This window comes from Tenrec ecaudatus, chromosome 5 (genome assembly GCF_050624435.1).
Source record: "Tenrec ecaudatus isolate mTenEca1 chromosome 5, mTenEca1.hap1, whole genome shotgun sequence".
Classification (NCBI taxonomy): Eukaryota; Metazoa; Chordata; class Mammalia; order Afrosoricida; family Tenrecidae; genus Tenrec; species Tenrec ecaudatus.
In genome coordinates, this window is record NC_134534.1 from 21,709,291 (window position 1) to 21,716,204 (window position 6,914).

The following is a 6,914-nucleotide window of genomic DNA, read 5'->3' on the forward strand; positions in this document are numbered from 1 at the left end:
CTGACTTACAGCAAAATATTGATACAGGACTTCCTTGTCTGATTCACGTTTGCAAAGGGAATGCCTTTAAGTTTCTCCTCATAAGTAAGATTTTGGCCATTTAAAAAAATATCTGACCTTTATTATGTTGAGTAACTTCCTTTCTATTCCTATTTTATTGAGAGCTCTCATTAGGAATGGATTTGGAAGTAAGGTAATTTAAAAATAGTCATAGTTTTTCTCACTAATTACTAAAAGTAATGTCTTGGGGGCAAGAAAAATGAAACCTGAATTATTACTATGTCTGTAACTATCTTGCCATTCTCTAGAACAGTTAAAAACATTATATATAAATAGGCCTCGAGAAGTTGTGGAAAGGTTCCTTTATCTTTTAATTCCACTTTCCCATAAACTTTTTAAAGCCTCACATATATATACCACACCAAAAATAAACACAAAAAGCATACACAGAAGAAACCCCCAAAATAACTGCCATTGAGCCAATTTGACGTCATAGTGATCCAATCAGACAGAGTAGAACTTCCCTTTGGGTTTGGGAGGCTATAACTATTCACAGAATCAGAAATACTCATATTTCTTCCATGGAGCCATTGGTCAATTTAAATTGCTGATCTTGTCACCAGCAACTCAACATACAAACCACCGCACTATCAGGACATCAATGTACATGTATGTGTGTGTATAGGTATGTATATTTAAATATCTGTATATTTAAATATATCAGAAAGATGCATTCCTTTTTCATATTTATACCACAGGAAAAAATGAAAAAGAAATGCAGACGCAGAATTTCAACTAGAATGCAATATGTCATTAGCGTATAATCCTGTCCCTTGAGTAAGGGTCAAGTTCATTTTCAATGTCATAACAAGAGGTATCTGGCAGTTCTTAAAACTAAACCCAATAAATACTTACTTCATATTTTGCTTGACAAGTGTACGGAAATTTATGTCTTTGTAGATAGTGACTGGGTTACTCTTTCCCCTTGTTAATTTTTAGATTGTATTGACTAGATGCATGTGCAAACACACAGACACATATGCACAAACTCACACAAACATACAAATAAACACACAATTATAAAGATAAGACCTCTCACATCCCCAAACAAAAATGAAGCAAGATTTTGCTTTTTCTTATGTTTCCAATATAACCTGGAACCTTGCCAGTCACACCAGAATTGGATACCATCTGTGAAATTAATTTAAAATTCACTAAGTTTAATTTGCTTGCCTGTAAGTCAGCCATGGCATCCCTCCAAATTTATTTTCCTAAGTTTAGACGGTAATTTTATTCTGAGATCCTTCTCCTGCGAGTACTTTGGGCTGTTTTCACTAGAGAACGGTTCGTTTTAGCCATTTCCTTTCTTCCCAGTAGTTGAGTTAGTAGATTGTGTCTCAAACTAAGTTTGAATATAGTTAAGAAGGAATAATATTTGTTAGAGCAGCAAAGAACCAACCAAGAAAATCATTTCTGAGCCATTCAAAAATCTGGACGTGCTGGTGTTCAGACTTGTCCACCCTGATGCGTTAGTTGTACAGGACATGGAAGGGGGAGGGAGGAAGAGGGAGAACTATGAGCAATGTTTCTCAATCTTTGCATCTTAAAGGGATCCTAGCAGTAATGTTCAGGCCCCAAGGAATTCTTGCATAAAATTAATGTCAGTGGCTCGCTGTACATTAGTATGATCAATAAGTTGTATGCATAATAATAAAAAATAAAGTGCCATTGTGCTCTGCAGTGTAAAATGCTATATTTCTGTAGATATATTTATTACAACCTATTTGTAAGCTTTTAAAAAAAAACTATGGTTTCTTGTCCTCACAGACTAATACTGGGCATTAATACAGGTAGAAGTATCATTTATTTATTTCCCCTACATCATTTATTTATTCATCTATCTATCATCTATCTGTCTAAGTAGGCTTAAAAGGTCTTATCTTTGATTTCTAATGGTATTCCATAGCTAATGTAATATGTGATATGTGCATGAGTAATTGAATTCCAATTTAAATCTAAGAAAGACCATCTAGTCAACCCTTTTTGGCTGAAAAGAGAAAAACTAACTAATTGAGTTTGTTACTATTAAATGTCACTGAGTCAGTTCCAACGCATAGTAACGCTGTGTACAACAGATGGAAACACTGCCTGGTCTGTCACCATCCTTACAATGCTTCCTGTATTTGAGCCTATTGTTGAAGCCACTGTATCGCTCCATCTTAACAAGGGCCTTCCTCGGTTTCTTGCCCCTCTTCTTCACCATGCCTGATGTGTTTCTCCAGGGACTGTTGTTATGCTTAGTCTTTTAGACTCCAAGTCATCGCAACCTTCTGGCGAAGAGAATGAAATGTTGACTAATCCTGCACTTTGCAGATCACTAACACTTAGAATAAGGAAATGCATTTCATTTATTTTCTTTCGTGTGACACGGGCAATGGGCTGGTGTCGTCACCAGGACTATGGGGGCACATGTCACACAAATGCACGAAAACCCAATCACCATGCTTATGAACCGGAAAAGAATCCTCTCCTTCATTTTTAACAGCTTCCAATTTTTCTAGTTTGTTTTTTTAAAATCATTTTATTAGGGGCTCTTACAACTCTTATAACTATCCATACATCAATTGGATCAATCACATTGGTGCATATGTTGCCATCATCATTTTCAAAGCATTTTCTTTCTACTTGAGCCCTTCATATCAGCTCCTCTTTTTTCCTCCTTCCCCCACCCTTGATAAATGATGAATGATTGATATTTTCATATCTTACTCCATCCACTGCCTCCCTTCACTCAGGTTTCTGTTGTTCATCCCCCTCAAGGCAGTGATACCATCATTGTAGTCGGTTAGCTTGGACTTTCTTAAATACCATCAGTTCTTGATCACATGCTACTCTCTGAAATGGTTGAATATCAATCCATTCGTTTTGGTTCAGTGATTCTGTGAGTTCTTCTATCTTCTTTTGATACTTTCTGGGCCCATGAAAAATTTTCAATATTGCAATTTGAGGCTTGAAGTTTGTTCTTCAGTTCATTCAGTTTGGGAAATGCTGAGAGTGTTAACTTTTGGTTTTCAAACTATAGGTCTTTGTGTATTTCATTGTAATACTATACTTTATCTTCTCAAGTTGTCCTTCAGAATTTTCTGTTCAATTCTTCAATACCATCATTTTTTCTATCCACTTTATCTAATCTTTGTCCTGTAAAAATTTAAGAGTCTACTCTGACATTCATTTTTATATTTATTTCCTTTCTCTTTAATGACATTTTGCATTATGTCATCCTACATTTTGTTTGGTCTTAGAACATTAGTATTCAATGTGTCAAATCTATTCTTGTGATGGTCTTTCAATTCAGATGGGACATACTCAAGGTAATACTGGCTCTTGTGGACTTGTTTTGATTTCTTCAGCCTCAATTGAACTTGAATATGGATTGAATTGATGGTCTTATTCCACAGACGGCCCCTGGCCTTGTTCTGATTGATGATATTCAGCTTCTCCATTATCTCTTTCTACAGATGTAGTTGATTTTATTCCTGTGCATTTCATTTAGTGAGGTTCCCACGTATATTTACTATTTATATTGTTAAAGGAAAGGCATTTGCAATAAATAAATTATTTCTGCAAATCTATCATGTGATCTCTATAATCATTTCTATCACCAAGCTCAAATTACTCAACTACTGATCTTACCTTTTTGTTCCCTACTTTAATTTTCCAACCACCAGCAATTATTAATGCATCTTGAATGCTTGTTTGATCAATATCAGACTGAAGGAGTTTGTAAAAAATCTTCAATTTATTTATATCTGTCATTAGTTGTTGGTGCATACATTTGAATAATAATTACACTAACTGGTCTTCCTTGTAGGCATATTGATCTTAACCTATACTACAGTTTTGTACTTAAGGATAGATCTTAAAATGTTCTTTCTGACAATGAATATGACACCGTTTTTCTTTAATATGTCAACACCAGAGGAGTAGACCGCATGAGTGTCAGATTCAAAAGGGCCAACACAAGTTGATTTCAGCTTACTAATACTTAGGCTATTAATTTCATTTCCTATAATTTTCAATTTTCCCAGATTCATACTGTGTACCTTCCATGTTACAATTATTAATGTATGTAGCAGCTCTTCTCATCTTGAGTAGTGGCCTATTAGTAAATGAAAGTCCTAAAACTTTACTCCATCCATGTGCTTAAGATTGATATAATTGAGGAGGTAGTCCTACCCCAATTGTATTTTGAGTATCTTTTAATCTAAGAGACGCATCTTCTGGTGATTGAATTTGATATACTACCAGTAATAAGGTATTCATTGCCTTTTTTTTTTTTAAAGAAGTAGGTCATCTGACTTCCTTCCCCATTAATCTCTCATAGTCTGCGAGCTCCGCTGAAACTTGCCCACCATAGGTGACACCACCGACTTTGGAAATGTTATCTTCAGGTGCCATGACAACTTAGAAGCCACCCCAGTACAACAAACTGACAAACGAGGGGTGGTGTTTTATGCAGTGAAATGACTCAGAAGATGGTAATTCTTTATCCACAAATTTTCTAGATTTGTTTTAGGCATAGTGTTAGAATCTAATTATTTATGTCTTAAAAAGTGCCACATTAAACCAGCCACATATTTTTAAAACATAAAACTAATAACAGAAGAACATGTGTTAGTCTGGGTTGACTATAGAAACAAATTTGAAGATACTTATATGTGTGTAATAGAGAACTTTGTATCAAAGAGTAATTGTATATTAAGAAAATATCCCATCCCAGTCCAAATCAAGTCCATGAGTCCAATATTAGCCCATATGTCAGATACCAGTCTATAAATTCTTCTTCAGACTCATTCAACACATGCAATGACGCTGAATGCAGGAAGATCACAGGCCAGTGGATGGAAAGTCTTGTGGATGCAGTGGCTGTGGAAGCATCTCGGTGCTGGTGTGGGTCTCAATGTGGCTCCTCCAGCTCCAGGGCTTTGGTTCCATCAGGGGTCTCCACGTGGCTTGTCAGCGGGAAGACAAGCAGCGAATCTGTGTGTATCTGGCCTCCCGTCAGTTATTTATATCCGTTGCACCTCCAAATGAGGTCATCAAGTTGCAACCTGACTGACAGGCTAGACTCCACCCCTTCACAAGTTGACAGGATTATGTAACTGCCATGGAGCATTTAAAAAACTAAATGGGAGAAAACAAACAAACAAACAAAAAAAACCCAACTCACTGCCACTGAGTTAATGCTGACGTAGAGAAACCCCTGTGGGTATCAAACTGTAACTGTTCACCAGAGTAAAAATCCGGTCTCTCTCCCTCGGAGCTAAAGGTGATTTCCAATTCCCAGCCATGCTGATCTCAGCCCAACACATGCACCACAGGGTTCCTAACTAAACAGGAATCAAATCTAAAATATAAAGAGCTCACGGATAAAATTAAATTCACACTTACATAATTCACATCAAAGTGACAGGGGATAGCATATAAAAATTTCTTCTTAAGGATAAGCCTCTCCTAAGTCAGTCGGTGGTTTATGATGGGAGGCGGAGGAGTTTGGCTGACATTATTAACCTCTTGTTTTCCCTTTGGAGCAACAGAGCATTCATCGTTGACAGTGACCTCCCTTATGTCACACAAAAGCTGAAAAGGACCACAGTTCTGAGGCCTGTGCTCCAGGACTGAAAGACCTTCATCAAAACAGCCGAAGGGCTGCTCTGTCATTGTTTAGCTCTGTAAGCACTAACAGTATGTGGCATATGAAGTTCAGAAACCATGTTCATTTATTTCAGTCGCAATCTCTCATGGAACCTCTTATTTACAAAGCTCAGCACCCCAAGGTGCTATGGAACTGGAGTTAAGAAGCGCTGTCTCACAAGTACATAATCCAACATCCCATTTTTTTCTTCTTAGAAACAAACAGGACATGTGATTCTCTGGACTAATAAAAGATCAAAGAAAATATTTTTTGTTCATCTACTAAAAATACAATATAGCAATCGTTTTGTGCTTTGGAGCTTGGCCTCTCGACTCACTGAGGTATTTTCTGGGGAGAAACCAGGTGAGACAAACATAGAGACGTGCTAGTCAAGAAAGGACTCATTGCTGCAAGAGGTGTAGTTAGCCAATCATGTCCAACTTAATGCAAATTTGGAGGTGTGCCTGCGGAGCTGGATGCTGAGTTTGGATGCTATGCAGGGAGTTATTTACCAGGTACACCCTCTTGAAGTCTGGGGTTTCACCCCTCTGTGTGGACCTAGAAGGATGATGCAAACTTGCAACTGGAGTCTGGACAAAGCAATACCTATGCCGCGTTTTACATGACTGTATAATACGCTAGAGAAAGAAATAAAAATAGACCACCCACCCAAGAGCTGTGTTTCATAGGACAGTGTTCAAGTCACACTGTCACTTGGGCACTGGTAAGCTAACACCAACAACACTGTGGTGTTTAGTGGTGTTTAGTGGTGTTTAGTGTGGTGTTTAGTGGTGTTTAATGGTGTTTAGTGGTGTTTAGTGGTGTTTAGTGGTGTTTAGTGTGGTGTTTAGTGGTGTTTAGTGGTGTTTAGTGTGGTGTTTAGTGGTGTTTAGTGGTGTTTAGTGGTGTTTAGTGGTGTTTAGTGTGGTGTTTAGTGTGGTGTTTAGTGGTGTTTAGTGGTGTTTAGTGGTGTTTAGTGGTGTTTAGTGGTGTTTAGTGGTGTTTAGTGGTGTTCAGTGGTGTTCAGTGGTGTTCAGTGGTGTTCAGTGGTGTTTAGTGGTGTTCAGTGGTGTTCAGTGGTGTTTAGTGGTGTTCAGTGGTGGCTCCTTCTACAGACCAGCAGGAAACTAGAAGAGACTGGTTCAATTGACTCACTAATTGTCATAGGAGTGATGGGTCCCTAGAACAACAGACGCCAAGAAATAGTTCCCAAGGTCAA

The 6,914-nt window shown here is 37.6% G+C and overlaps 1 non-coding gene across 1 annotated transcript; it reads right to left on the reverse strand.

Moving 5' to 3' along the window:
* Positions 1-2,421: 2,421 nt before the first annotated feature.
* On the reverse strand, positions 2,422-2,524 carry LOC142449735 (small nucleolar RNA U13). The gene has a single exon (XR_012784849.1). It is a non-coding gene; the product is annotated as a small nucleolar RNA U13 (small nucleolar RNA).
* Positions 2,525-6,914: the final 4,390 nt, after the last annotated feature.